The following is a 15,270-nucleotide window of genomic DNA, read 5'->3' as shown; positions in this document are numbered from 1 at the left end:
GTGAGGGCTTTGGAGACGTGGCAGCATTATCTCATGCCAAAGGAGTTTGTGATTCATATGGATCATGAGTCTTTGAAGCATATCAAGGGTCAAGGAAAGCTCAACCGAAGGCATGCTAAGTGGATTGAATTTATTGAAACATTTCCATATGTGATCCGCTACAAAAAAGGTAAGGAAAATGTGGTTACCGATGCATTATCCCGAAGGTATGTGCTCTTTTCTAACTTAGATGCTAGATTGCTTGGATTTGAACAATTGAAAGAACTTTATGAGCATGATAGTGACTTTGGAGAAATTTTTAGAACCTGTTTGAAACATGGATTTAATAAATTTTACATATTTGAGGGATATTTGTTTAAGGAAAACAAACTTTGTGTGCCTAATTGTAGTATTAGGGAATTATTGGTTCGGGAAGGACATGGGGGTGGTTTAATGGGCCATTTTGGTGTTTTAAAAACTTTATCCTTGCTGCAAGAACATTTTTATTGGCCTAACATGAGGAGAGATGTTGAGAGAATTTGTGAAAGATGTTTGAAGTGCCGAAAAACAAAATCAACATTGAAACCACATGGATTGTATAAGCCTTTGCCGATCCCTACCTATCCTTGGGTAGATTTGTCTATGGATTTTATTCTTGGGTTGCCTAGGTCAAGGACAGGTAAGGATTCAATATTTGTTGTAGTAGATAGGTTTTCTAAGATGGCACATTTTATTGCATGTAACAAAACTGATGATGCATCCAATATTGCTAATTTATTTTTCAAGGAAATTGTGAGATTGCATGGAATGCCAAGAACTATTGTGTCGGATAGGGATGCTAAGTTCTTAAGCTATTTTTGGAAAACATTGTGGGCTAAATTAGGTACTAAGCTTTTATTTTCAACTACTTGTCATCCACAAACTGATGGACAAACCGAAGTAGTAAATAGAACCTTATCTGCATTGTTGAGAGCATTAATTAGTAGAAATTTAAGGACTTGGGAAGAACGTTTGCCACATGTTGAATTTGCATATAATAGGTCTTTACATTCAGCAACTAAATTTACTCCATTTGAAATTGGTTATGGTTTTAATCCTTTGACTCCGTTAGATTTAACACCTTTGCCTTTAAGTGAGCGTGCTAATCTAGATGGAAAACAAAAAGCTGATTTTGTAAAGCAGATTCATGAAAAGACCCGCGCAAACATTGAGAGGAGGACTGAGCAATATGCAAGGGTGGCTAATCAAGGCCGAAAATCAATGGTGTTTGAACCTGGAGATTGGGTGTGGCTGCATTTAAGGAAAGAAAGATTTCCCAAACAAAGGAAATCAAAACTCATGCCGAGGGGTGATGGACCTTTTCAAGTTTTGGAGAGGATAAACGACAATGCCTACAAACTTGATCTACCGGGTGAGTATAATGTCAGTGCCACCTTTAATGTTGCTGATTTATCTCCTTTTGCTGCAGGTGATGACTTCGATTTGAGGACAAATCCTTTTCAAGAGGAGGGGAATGATGCGAATCCACCCGAGACTGTTCGACCGACAACCCGCTGGGGTCCATTCCATTAGAACTTGAACTTAATTAAAGATCCGGGCTAATATAATACGCAATTGCTTATAAAAGCGTCGCCTGTTCCATTTTTTTTAATTAGTTTTTTTTTTTTTTTTTTGTTCATGTACAAAGAGGAGCCGAAAATATTTCTTAAATAGGTGAAGCAAAAGTACAAAGGTGTTTGTTTAATTTTTTTTGGTTTTCAAATGCAGTTTTGAGCATCCACTGAAATTTGGAACTCTCTTAAATTGTAATTTTGTATTAAAAAACAAGGGAACATGCGGCACAATTCTTTCCAAAAGCGTCGCATGTTCCGTGTTTTTTTTTTTATTTTTTTACTTATATTAATTAGTTTTTTTTTGTTCATTTACAAATAAGCATAGAAAATATTTCTTACATATGGGAAGCAAAATTACTAAGGTGGTTGTTTAATTTTTTTATTTTTCAAGTGCAGTTTAAGCATCCACAACAATTTGCAAGTCTCTATAATTGTATTGTTCTATCTCACAAAAACAGAATAGCCTACGCAATTCCTTCTAAAAGCGTCGCCTGTTCCATTTTTTTTAATTAGTTTTTTTTTTTTTTCATCTACATATAGGCACCGAAAATATTTCTTAAATAGGTAAAGCAAAATTACAACGGTGGTTGTTTAATTTTGTTGTCTTTCAAGTGCAGTTTAAGCATCCACTACAATTTGCAAGTCTTTAAAATTGTATTGTTATATCTAGCAAAAAGAGAATAGGCTATGCAATTCCTTCTAAAAGCATCGCCTATTCCAATTTTTTTTTTTTTTAATTTTTTGGTTCATCTACAGATGAGCACTGAAAATATTTCTTAAATATTTGAAGTAAAATTACTGAGTTGGTTGCTTAATTGTTTTTGTTTTTCAAGTGCATTTTAAGCATCCACTTCAATTTGTAAGTCTCTGGAATTGTATTGTTGTGTCTAACAAAAAGGGAATAGGCTATGCAATTACTTATAAAAGCATCGCCTATTCCAGTTTTTTTAATTAGTTTTTCTTTTTTTTTTTTGGGTTCACGTACAAATAAGCACTGGAAATATTTCTTAAATAGGTGAAGCAAAATTACAGAGGTGGTTGTTTAATTTTTTTTGTTTTTCAAGTTCACTTTTGAGTATCTACTAAAATTTGCCACTCTCTTAAATTGTAATTTTGTATTAAAAAACAAGGGAACATGCGGCACAATTCTTTCGAAAACCGTTGCATGTTTCTTCTTTTATTTTTTTTATTTTTTTACTTATATTAATTAGTTTTTTTTTTTTTTTGGTTCGTTCACAAATAAGCATTGAAAATATTTCTTAAATATGTGAAGCCAAATTAGTAAGGGGGTTTTTTAATATTTTTTATTTTTCAAGTGCTATTTAAGCACCCACTACAATTTGCAAGTCTCTATAATTGTATTGTTCTATCTCACAAAAAGAGAATAGGCTACGTAGTTCCTTCTAAAAGTGTCGCCTGTTCCATTTTTTTTAATTAGTTTTTTTTTTCTTTTCATATACAAATAAGCATTGAAAATATTTCTCAAATAGGTAAAGCAAAATTGCAACGGTGGTTGTTTACTTTTTTTGTTTTTCAAGTGCAGTTTAAGCATCCACTACAATTTAAAATTCTTTAAAATTGTATTGTTGTATCTAACAAAAAGAGAATAGGCTACGCAATTCCTTCCAAAAGCGTCGCCTGTTCCATTTTTTTTAATTAGTTTTTTTTTTTTTTGGTTCATCTACAAATAACACAGAAAATATTTATTAAAGATGTGAAGAACAATTACTGAGGTGGTAGTTTAGTTTTTTTTTCTTTTCAAGTACAGTTTAAGTATCTGCTAAGATTTGCAAGTCTCTAAACTGAATTTTTGTACTTGCAAAAAAGAGAATAGGTGATGCAATTCCTTCTAAAAGCGTCGCCTATTCCATTTTTTTATTTTTGATTTTTCACGTTAATTAATTAGTTTTTTTTTAATCAACAAATAATGAAAATATTTCTCAAATATGTGAAGCAAAATTACTGAGGTGGTTGTTTAATTCCTTTATTTTTCAAGTGCAGTTTAACCATCCACTAAAATTTGTAAGTTTCTTCAATCATGTTTTTGTATTTTGAAAAAAGGGAATAGGCAACTCAATTCTTCGCAAGCGCGGCACCTGTTGCATTTTTTTTTTCTTTACATATTTAAATTAGTTTTCATTTTTGTTCATCTACAGATAAGCGCTGAAAGTATTTCTTAAATATGTGAAGCAAAATTTTTGAGTTGGTTGCTTAATTTTTTTGTTTTTCAAGTGCAGTTTAAGCATCCACTACTATTTCCAAGTCCCTAAAATTGTATTGTTGTATCGAACAAAAAGAGAATAGGCTACGCAATTCCTTGTAAAAGCATCGCTTGTTCTTTTTTTTTTTTTGGTTCATATACAAATAAGCGCTGAAAATATTTCTTAAATAGGTAAAGCAAAATTACAACGGTGGTTATTTAATCTTGTTGTTTTTCAAGTGCAATTTAAGCATCCACTACAATTTGGAAGTCTCTAAAATTGTATTGTTGTATCTAACAAAAAGAGAATAGGCTACGCAATTCCTTTTAAAAGCTTCGCCTGTTCGATTTTTTTTTAACTAGTTTTTTTTTTTTTTGGTTCATCTACAAATAAGCACTGAAAATATTTCTTAATTCGGTAAAGCAAAATTACAACGGTGGTTGTTTAATTTTGTTGTTTTTCAAGTGCAATCTACGCATCCACTACAATTTTCAAGTCTCTAAATTTGTATTGTTGTATCTAACAAAAAGAGAATAGGCTACGCAGTTCCTTCTAAAAGCGTTGCCTGTTCCATTTTTTTTAATGAGTTTTTTTTTTTTTGTTCATCTATAGATAAGCACGGAAAATATTTCTTAAATATGTGAAGCAAAATTACTGAGTTGGTTGCTTAATATTTTTTTTTTCAAGTGCTGTTTAAGCATCCACTACAATTTGTAAGTTTCTAGAATTGTATTGTTGTATCTGACAAAAAGAGAATAGGCTACGTAATTCCTTATAAAAGCGTCGCCTGTTCCATTTTTTTTAATTAGTTTCGTTTTTTTTTTTTTCGGTTCATGCACAAATAAGCACTAAAAATATTTCTTGAATAGGTAAAGCAAAATTGCAACGGTGGTTGTTTAATTTTGTTGTTTTTCAAGTGCAGTTTAAGCATCCACTACAATTTGCAAGTCTTTAAAATTGTATTGTTGTATCTAACAAAAATGGAATAGGCTACGCAATTCCTTTTAAAAGCATCGTCTGTTCCATTTTTTTTAATTAGTTTTTTTTTTGTTCATCTACAAATAAGCTGAAAATATTTCTTAAATGGGTAAAGCAAAATTACAATGGTGGTTGTTTAATTTTTGTTGTTTTTCAAGTGCAATTTAAGCATCCCCTACAATTTGTAAGTCTCTAAATTTGTATTGTTGCATCTAACAAAAAGAGAATAGGCTACGCAGTTCCTTCTAAAAGCGTCGCCTGTTCCATTTTTTTTAATTAGTTTTTTTTTTTGGTTCATCTACAGATAAGCATTGAAAATATTTTTTAAATATGTGAAGCAAAATTACTAAGTTGATTGCTTAATTTTTTTTTTCTTCAAGTGCAGTTTAGGCATCCACTACAATTTGTAAGTTTCTAGAATTGTATTGTTTTGTATCTAACAAAAAGAGAATAGGCTGTGCAATTCCTTATAAAAGCGTCGCCTGTTCCATTTTTTTTAATTATTTATTTATTTATTTTTTTGTTTTGGTTCACGTACAAATAAGCACTGAAAATATTTCTTAAATAGGTGAAGCAAAATTACAAAGGTGGTTGTTTAATTTGTTTTATTTTTTGAAGTGCAGTTTTGAGCATCCACTAAAATTTGTAACTCTCTTAAATTGTAATTTTGTATTAAAAAACAAGGGAACATGCGGCACAATTCTTTCCAAAAGCGTCGCATGTTCCGTGTTTTGCTTTAATTTTTTTACTTGTATTAATTTGTTTTTTTTTTTTTTTGTTTACAAGTAAGCATTGAAAATATTTCTAAAATATGTGAAGAAAAATTACTATGGTGGTTGTTTAATTTTTTTGTTTTTCAAGTGCAGTTTAAGCATCCACTACAATTTGCAAGTCTCCATCATTGTATTGTTGTATCTAACCAAAAGAGAATAGGCTACGTTATTCATTGTAAAAGCGTCGCCTGTTCCATTTTTTTTAATTAGTTTTTTTTTTTTCATATACAAATAGGCACTGAAAATATTGCTTAAATAGGAAAAGCAAAACTGAAACGGTGGTTGTTTAATTTTGGCCTTTTTCAAGTGTAGTTTAAGCTTCGACTACAATTGGCAAGTCTTTAAAATTGTATTGTTGTATCTAACAAAAAGAGAATAGGCTACGCAATTCCTTCTAAAAGTGTTGCCTGTTCCACTTTTTTTTAATTATTATTATTATTTTTTTATCTACAGGTAAACACTGAAAATATTTCTTAAATATGTGAAGCAAAATTACTGAGTTGGTTGCTTAATTTTTTTGTTTTTCAAGTGCAGTTTAAGCATCCACTACAATTTGTAAGTCTCTAGAATTGTATTGTTGTATCTAACAAAAAGAGAATAGGCTACGTAATTCCGTATAAAAGTGTCACCTATTACATTTTTTTAATTAGTTTTTGTTTTTTTTTTTTTGGTTCATGTACAAATAAGCACTGAAAATATTTCTTAAATAGGTGGAGCAAAATTACAGAGGTGGTTGTTTAATTTTTTTTGGTTTTTGAAGTGCAGTTTTGCACTTCCACTAAAATTTGCAACTCTCTGAAATTGTAATTTTGTATTAAAAAACAAGGGAACATGCGGCACAATTCTTTCCAAAAGTGTCACATGTTCCGTGTTTTGTTTTTATTTTGTTACTTATATTAATTAGTTTTTTTTTTGTTCGTTTACAAATAAGTATTGAAAATATTTCTTAAGTATGTGAAGCAAAATTACTGAGGTGGTTGTTTAATTTTTTTTTTTTGTTTTTCAAGTGCAGTTTTGAGCATTCACTAAAATTTGCAACTCTCTTAAATTGTAATTTTGTATTAAAAAACAAGGGAACATGCGGCATAATTCTTTCCAAAAGCGTCGCATGTTCTGTGTTTTGTTTTTATTTTTTTGCTTATATTAATTATATACATATATATATATATATATTTGTTTACATATAAGCATTGACAATATTTCTTGAATATGTGAAGCGAAGCAAAATTTCTAAGGAGATTGTTTAATTTTTTTGTCTTTCAAGTGCAGTTTACGCATCCGCTACAATTTGCAAGTCTCTATAATTGTGTTGGTGTATCTAACAAAAAGAGAATAGGCTACGCAATTCCTTTTAACAGCATCGCCTGTTCCATTTTTTTTTTAATTAGTTTTTTTTTTTTTGTTCTTTTACAAATAAGCACTGAAAATATTTCGTGAATAGGTAAAGCAAAATTGCAACAGTGGTTGTTTAATTTTGTTGTTTTTCAAGTGCAGTTTAAGCATCCACTACAATTTGCAAATCTTTAAAATTGTATTATTGTATCAAACAAAAAGGGAATAGGCTAAGCAATTCCTTTTAAAAGCGTCGCCTATTCCATTTTTTTTCAATTAGTTTTTTTTTTTTTTTGTCATCTACAAATAAGCACTAAAAATATTTATTAAACATGGGAAGTAAAATTACTGAGGTAGTTGTTTAATTTTTTTTTCTTTTCAAGTACAGTTTAAGCATCCGCTAAGATTTGCAAGTCTCTAAAATTGTATTTTTGTACTTGAAAAAATAGAGAATAGGCGATACATTTTCCTCTAAAAGTGTCGCCTATTCTATTTTCTTAATTTTTATTTTTTAGTTTAATTGATTTGTTTTTTTTTTTTAATCAACAAATAATGAAAATATTTCTCATTTACGTGAAGCAAAATTACTGCAGTGGTTGTTTAATTCTTTTTTTTTTTCAAGTGCAGTTTAACCATCCACTAAAATTTGAGAGTATCTTAAGTTATATTTTTGTATTTTGAAAAAAGGGAACAAGCAACTGAATTCTTTCCTAGAGCGGCACCTCTTGCATTTTTTTTCTTTACTTCTTTCAATTAGTTTTCACTTTTTTTCATCTACAGATAAGCACTGAAATTACTTCTTAAATATGTGAAGCAAAATTACTGAGTTGGCTGCTTAATTTTCTTGTTTATCAAGTGCAGTTTAATCATCCACTACAATTTACAAGTCTCTATCATTGTATTGTTGTATCTAACGAAAAGAGAAGAGGCTACCCAACTCCTTCTAAAAGTGTCGCCTGTTCCATTTTTTTAATTAGTTTGTTTTTTTCCTTCATATAGAAATAAGCATTGAAAATATTTTTTAAATAGGAAAAGCAAAATTGCAACAGTGGTTGTTTAATTTTGTTGTTTTTCAAGTGCAGTTTAAGCATCCACTGCAATTTACAAGTCTTTAAAATTGTATTGTTGTATCTAACAAAAAGAGAACAGGCTACGCAATTCCTGCTAAAAGCGTCGCCTCTTCCCTTTTTTTCTAATTAGTTTTTTTTTTTTTTGTTCCTCTACAAATAAGCACTGAAAATATTTATTAAATATGTGAAGCAAAATTACTGAGGTGGTTGTTTAATTCTTTTATTTTTCAAGTGCAGTTTAACCATCCACTAAAATTTGTAAGTATCTTAAATTATATTTTTGTCTTTTCAAAACAGGGAACGGACAACTCAATTCTTTCCAATAGCAGCACCTGTTTTTCCAGTGCAGTTTCAGCAGCCACTGCAATTTGCAAGTCCTTATGATTGTATTGTTGTATCTAACAAATAGAGAATAGGCCACGTAATTCCTTCTAAAACTGTTGCCTGTTCCCTTTTTTTTTTAATTAGTTTTTTTTTTCATCTACAAATAAGCACTGATAATATTTCTTAAATAGGTAAATCAAAATTACAACTGTGGTTGTTTGATTTTGTTGTTTTTGAAGTGCATTTTAAGCATCCACTACAATTTGCAAGTCTCTAAAATTGTATTGTTGTATGTAACAAAAAGAGAACAGGCCATGCAATTCCTTCTAAAAGTGTCGCCTGTTCCATTTTTTTTTAATTTTTTTTTTTTGTGTTCATATACAAATAAGCACTGAAAATATTTCTTGGATAGGTAAAGTAAAATTGCAACAGTGGTTGTTAAATTTTGTTGTTTTTCAAGTGCAGTTTAAGTATCCACTACAATTTGCAAGTCTTTAAAATTGTATTATTGTATCTAACAAAAAGGGAATAGGCTACGCAATTCCTTTTAAAAGCGTTGCCTATTCCATATTTTTTCAATTAGTTTTTTTTTTTTTTTTTTGGTCATCTACAAATAAGCACTAAAAATATTTATTAAATATGGGAAGTAAAATTACTAAGGTAGTTGTTTAATTTTTTTTTCTTTTCAAGTACAGTTTAAGCATCCGCTAAGATTTGCAAGTCTCTAAAATTGTATTTTTGTACTTGAAAAAATAGAGAATAGGCGATACATTTTCGTCTAAAAGCGTCGCCTATTCTATTTTCTTATTTTTTATTTTTTTGTTTAATTGATTTGTTTTTTTTTTTTAATCAACAAATAATGAAAATATTTCTCATTTACGTGAAGCAAAATTACTGCAGTGGTTGTTTAATTCTTTTTTTTTTTCAAGTGCAGTTTAACCATCCACTAAAATTTGTAAGTATCTTAAGTTATATTTTTGTATTTTGAAAAAAGGGAACAGGCAACTGAATTCTTTCCTAGAGCGGCACCTCTTGCATTTTTTTTCTTTACTTCTTTCAATTAGTTTTCACTTTTTTTCATCTACAGATAAGCACTGAAATTATTTCTTAAATATGTGAAGCAAAATTACTGAGTTGGCTGCTTAATTTTCTTGTTTTTCAAGTGCAGTTTAATCATCCACTACAATTTACAAGTCTCTATCATTGTATTGTTGTATCTAACGAAAAGAGAATAGGCTACCCAACTCCTTCTAAAAGCGTCGCCTGTTCCATTTTTTTAATTAGTTTTTTTTTTCCTTCATATAGAAATAAGCATTGAAAATATTTTTGAAATAGGAAAAGCAAAATTGCAACAGTGGTTGTTTAATTTTGTTGTTTTTAAGCATCCACTGCAATTTACAAGTCTTTAAAATTGTATTGTTGTATCTAACAAAAAGAGAACAGGCTACGCAATTCCTGCTAAAAGCGTCGCCTCTTCCCTTTTTTTCTAATTAGTTTTTTTTTTTTTTTGTTCATCTACAAATAAGCACTGAAAATATTTATTAAATATGTGAAGCAAAATTACTGAGGTGGTTGTTTAATTCTTTTATTTTTCAAGTGCAGTTTAACCATCCACTAAAATTTGTGAGTATCTAAAATTATATTTGTGTCTTTTCAAAACAGGGAACGGATAACTCAATTCTTTCCAATAGCAGCACCTGTTTTTCAAGTGCAGTTTCAGCATCCACTACAATTTGCAGGTCCTTATGATTGTATTGTTGTATCTAACAAACAGAGAATAGGCCATGCAATTCCTTCTAAAACTGTCGCCTGTTCCTTTTTTTTTTTAATTAGTTTTTTTTTTTTCATCTACAAATAAGCACTGATAATATTTCTTAAATAGGTAAATCAAAATTACAATAGTGGTTGTTTGATTTTGTTGTTTTTGAAGTGCATTTTAAGCATCCACTACAATTTGCAAGTCTCTAAAATTGTATTGTTGTATGTAACAAAAAGAGAACAGGCCATGCAATTCCTTCTAAAAGTGTCGCCTGTTCCATTTTTTTTAATTGGTTTTTTTTTTTTTTTGTTCATATACAAATAAGCACTGAAAATATTTCTTGAATAGGTAAAGTAAAATTGCAACGGTGGTTGTTAAATTTTGTTGTTTTTCAAGTGTAGTTTAAGTATCCACTACAATTTGCAAGTCTTTAAAATTGTATTATTGTATCTAACAAAAAGGGAATTGGCTACGCAATTCCTTTTAAAAGCGTTGCCTATTCCATTTTTTTTCAATTAGTTTTTTTTTTTTTTTTGGTCATCTACAAATAAGCACTAAGAATATTTATTAAATATGGGAAGTAAAATTACTGAGGTAGTTGTTTAATTTTTTTTTTCTTTTCAAGTACAGTTTAAGCATCCGCTAAGATTTGCAAGTCTCTAAAATTGTATTTTTGTACTTGAAAAAATAGAGAATAGGCGATACATTTTCGTCTAAAAGCATCGCCTATTCTATTTTCTTATTTTTTATTTTTTTGTTTAATTGATTTATTTTTTTTTTAATCAACAAATAATGAAAATATTTCTCATTTACGTGAAGCAAAATTACTGCAGTGGTTGTTTAATTCTTTTTTTTTTTCAAGTGCAGTTTAACCATCCACTAAAATTTGTAAGTATCTTAAGTTATATTTTTGTATTTTGAAAAAAGGGAACAGGCAACTGAATTCTTTCCTAGAGCGGCACCTCTTGCATTTTTTTTCTTTACTTCTTTCAATTAGTTTTCACTTTTTTTCATCTACAGATAAGCACTGAAATTATTTCTTAAATATGTGAAGCAAAATTACTGAGTTGGCTGCTTAATTTTCTTGTTTTTCAAGTGCAGTTTAATCATCCACTACAATTTACAAGTCTCTATCATTGTATTGTTGTATCTAACGAAAAGAGAATAGGCTACCCAACTCCTTCTAAAAGCGTCGACTGTTCCATTTTTTTAATTAGTTTTTTTTTTCCTTCATATAGAAATAAGCATTGAAAATATTTTTGAAATAGGAAAAGCAAAATTGCAACAGTGGTTGTTTAATTTTGTTGTTTTTAAGCATCCACTGCAATTTACAAGTCTTTAAAATTGTATTGTTGTATCTAACAAAAAGAGAACAGGCTACGCAATTCCTGCTAAAAGCGTCGCCTCTTCCCTTTTTTTCTAATTAGTTTTTTTTTTTTTTTGTTCATCTACAAATAAGCACTGAAAATATTTATTAAATATGTGAAGCAAAATTACTGAGGTGGTTGTTTAATTCTTTTATTTTTCAAGTGCAGTTTAACCATCCACTAAAATTTGTGAGTATCTAAAATTATATTTGTGTCTTTTCAAAACAGGGAACGGATAACTCAATTCTTTCCAATAGCAGCACCTGTTTTTCAAGTGCAGTTTCAGCATCCACTACAATTTGCAAGTCCTTATGATTGTATTGTTGTATCTAACAAACAGAGAATAGGCCACGCAATTCCTTCTAAAACTGTCGCCTGTTCCTTTTTTTTTTAATTAGTTTTTTTTTTTCATCTACAAATAAGCACTGATAATATTTCTTAAATAGGTAAATCAAAATTACAATAGTGGTTGTTTGATTTTGTTGTTTTTGAAGTGCATTTTAAGCATCCACTACAATTTGCAAGTCTCTAAAATTGTATTGTTGTATGTAACAAAAAGAGAACAGGCCATGCAATTCCTTCTAAAAGTGTCGCCTGTTCCATTTTTTTTAATTATTTTTTTTTTTTGTTCATATACAAATAAGCACTGAAAATATTTCTTGAATAGGTAAAGTAAAATTGCAACGGTGGTTGTTAAATTTTGTTGTTTTTCAAGTGCAGTTTAAGTATCCACTACAATTTGCAAGTCTTTAAAATTGTATTGTTGTATCTAACAAAAAGAGAATAGGCTACGCAATTCCTTCTAAAAGCATTGCCTATTCCATTTTTTTTAATTAGTTTTTTTTTTTTTGTCCATCTACATATAAGCACTGAAAATATTTATTAAATATGGGAAGCAAAATTACTAAGTTGATTGTTTAATTTTTTTTTTCTTTTCAAGTACAGTTTAAGCATCCGCTAAGATTTGCGAGTCCCTAAAATTGTATTTTTGTACTTGAAAAAAAATAGAACAGGCAATGCATTTCCTTCTAAAAGTGTCGCCTGTTCTATTTTTGTATTTTTTATTTTTTACTTTAATTAATTAGTTTTTTTTAACCAACAAATAATGAAAATATTCTTTATTTATGTGAAGCAAAATTACTGAGGTGGTTGTTTAATTCTTTTATTTTTCAAATGCAGTTTAACTGTCCACTAAAATTTGTAAGTATCTTAAATTATATTTTTGTATTTCAAAAAAATGGAACAGCCAACTCAATTCTTTCCAAGCCCAGCACCTGTTGCATTTTCTTTTTCTTTACTTATATAAATTAGTTTTCATTTTTGTTCATCTACAGATAAGCGCTGAAAATATTTCTTAAATATGTGAAGAAAAATTACTAAGTTGGTTGCTTAATTTTTTTGTTTTTCAAGTGCAGTTTAAGCTTCCATTACAATTTGTAAGTCTCTAGAATTGTATTGTTGCATCTAACAAAAAAAGAATAGGCTACGCAATTCCTTATAAATGCGTCGCTTGTTCCATTTTTTTTAATTAGTTTTTTTTTTTTTTTTGGTGGTTCATGTACAAATAAGCACTAAAAATATTTCTTAAATAGGTGAAGCAAAATTACATAGGTGGTTTAATTTTTTTGGTTTTTCAAGTGCAGTTTTGAGCATCCACACAAATTTGCAGCTCTCTTAAATTGTAATTTTGTATTAAAAAACAAGGGAACATGTGGCACAATTCTTTCCAAAAGCATCGCATGTTTCGTGTTTTGTTTTTATTTTTTTACTTATATTAATTAGTTTTTATTTTTGTTTGTTTACGAATAAGCATTGAAAATATTTCTTAAATATGTGAAGCAAAATTACTAAGGTGGTTGTTTAATTTTTTGTTTTTCAAGTGCAGTTTAAGCATCCACTACAATTTGCAAGTCTCTTTATTTGTATTGTTGTATCTAACAAAAAGAGAATAGGCTACGCAATTCCTCCTAAAAGCGTCAGCTATTCCCTTTTTTTAATTAGTTTTTTTTTTGGGTTCATATACAAATTAGCACTGAAAATATTTCTTAAATAGATAAAGCAAAATTGCAACGGTGGTTGTTTAATTTTGTTGTTTTTCAAGTGCAGTTTACGTATCCACTACAATTTGCAAGTCTTTAAAATTGTATTGTTGTATCTAACAAAAAGAGAATAGGCTACGCAATTCCTTCTAAAAGCATCGACTGTTCCACTTTTTTTAATTAGTTTTTTTTTTTTTTTTTGGTTCATCTACAAATAAGCACTTAAAATATTTATTAAATATGTGAAGCAAAATTACTGAGGTGGTTGTTTAATTTTTTTTTTCTTTTCAAGTACAGTTTAAGCATCCGCTAAGATTTGAAAGTATCTAAAATTGTATTTTCATACTTGAAAAAAAAGAGAATCGGCGATGCAATTCTTTCTAAAAGTGTCGCCTATTCCATTTTTTTTAATTATTATTATTATTATTTTTTTGTTCATGTCCAAATAAGCACTCAAAATATTTCTTAAATAGGTGAAGTAAAGTTACAGAGGTGGTTGTTTAATTTTTTTTGTTTTTCAAGTATAATTTAAGCATCCATTAAGATTTGCAAATCTCTAAAATTGTATTTTTGTATTTAAAACAAAAAAAAAAAAAAGAGAATAGGCGATGCAATTCCTTCTAAAAACATCGGCTGTTTCTTTTTTTTTTTACTTTAATTAATTAGTTTTTTTTTTTCATCTACAAGTGAGCACTGAAAATATTTTTTAAATATGTAAAGCAGAATTGCTGAGGTGATTGTTTTATTTTTTTGTTTTTCAATTGCAGTTTAAGCATCCACTAAAAATTTGCATGTCTCTTGAATTGTATTTTTGTATTTAAAATAAAGGGAATAGTCGACGCAATTCTTTGCAAAAACGGCGCCTGTTCCTTTTTTTTTTTCTTGCATTAATTAGGTTTTTTTTTTTTAGTTCATTTACAAATAAGCACTGAAAATATTTCTTAAATATATGGAGCAAAATTACTGAGGTGGTTGTTTAATTGTTTTTGTTTTTCATGTGCAGTTTAAGCACCAACTAAAATTTCCAAGTCTCTTAAATTATATTTTTGCATTAAAAAACAAGGTAACATGCGAAATAATTCTTTCCAAAAGCGTCGCCTGTTCTGTGGTTTTTTTTTATTTTTTCCTTTAATTATATATATATTTTTTTGTTCATATGTAAACAAGCACTGAAAATATTTCTTAAATATGTGAAGCAAAATTAATGAGGTCGTTGTTTATTTTTTTTTTTTGTTTTTCAACTGCAGTTTAAGCATCCAATAAAATTTGTAAGTCTCTAAAATTGTATTTTTTGTATTTAAAAAAAAAAGAGAATAGGCAATTAATATGAACCTAGGACGACTTGCTCCTAAGCCCGTATTAGATTAGCCCGGATCTAATTATGTTCAGGTTTTAATGGTCACCTTGACCGCTAACCAACTTTTGATTAGAAACCTTGGTATGTGATGAAGACGTCACAATAGGTGATGGATATCCTATTGATAAGTCAAAACTAAAACACTCATTTACTAATGGTGTTTTAGGTGTTCAAAGAGAACAAAAAGAATTCAATCTCACAAATAAATTTCTGTATAAAATTCAAGTTTATTTCTCCTTGAAAAATAAGCCTTTAAATAGGCTAATATTAGAAAGCAAAATCCCTACAAAATTAATTCAAAACCGGACACAAAGTGTTGAGAAAAAGAAAGTAGAGAAAAGGAAAGTGCCTAATTTTTCTTAGTTTCCTAAACTAATTTGGATTAATTAATTCATTTATTTTGAAATTGGAATTAATTAATTTATAATTGAAATACTAAAATAATAAATTTTGTAAACTTATTTTTCCAGAAAATAAA

The sequence above is a fragment of the Ziziphus jujuba genome, chromosome 7, assembly GCF_031755915.1.
Source record: "Ziziphus jujuba cultivar Dongzao chromosome 7, ASM3175591v1".
NCBI lineage: Eukaryota > Viridiplantae > Streptophyta > Magnoliopsida > Rosales > Rhamnaceae > Ziziphus > Ziziphus jujuba.
This window is presented reverse-complemented; position numbering follows the sequence as displayed.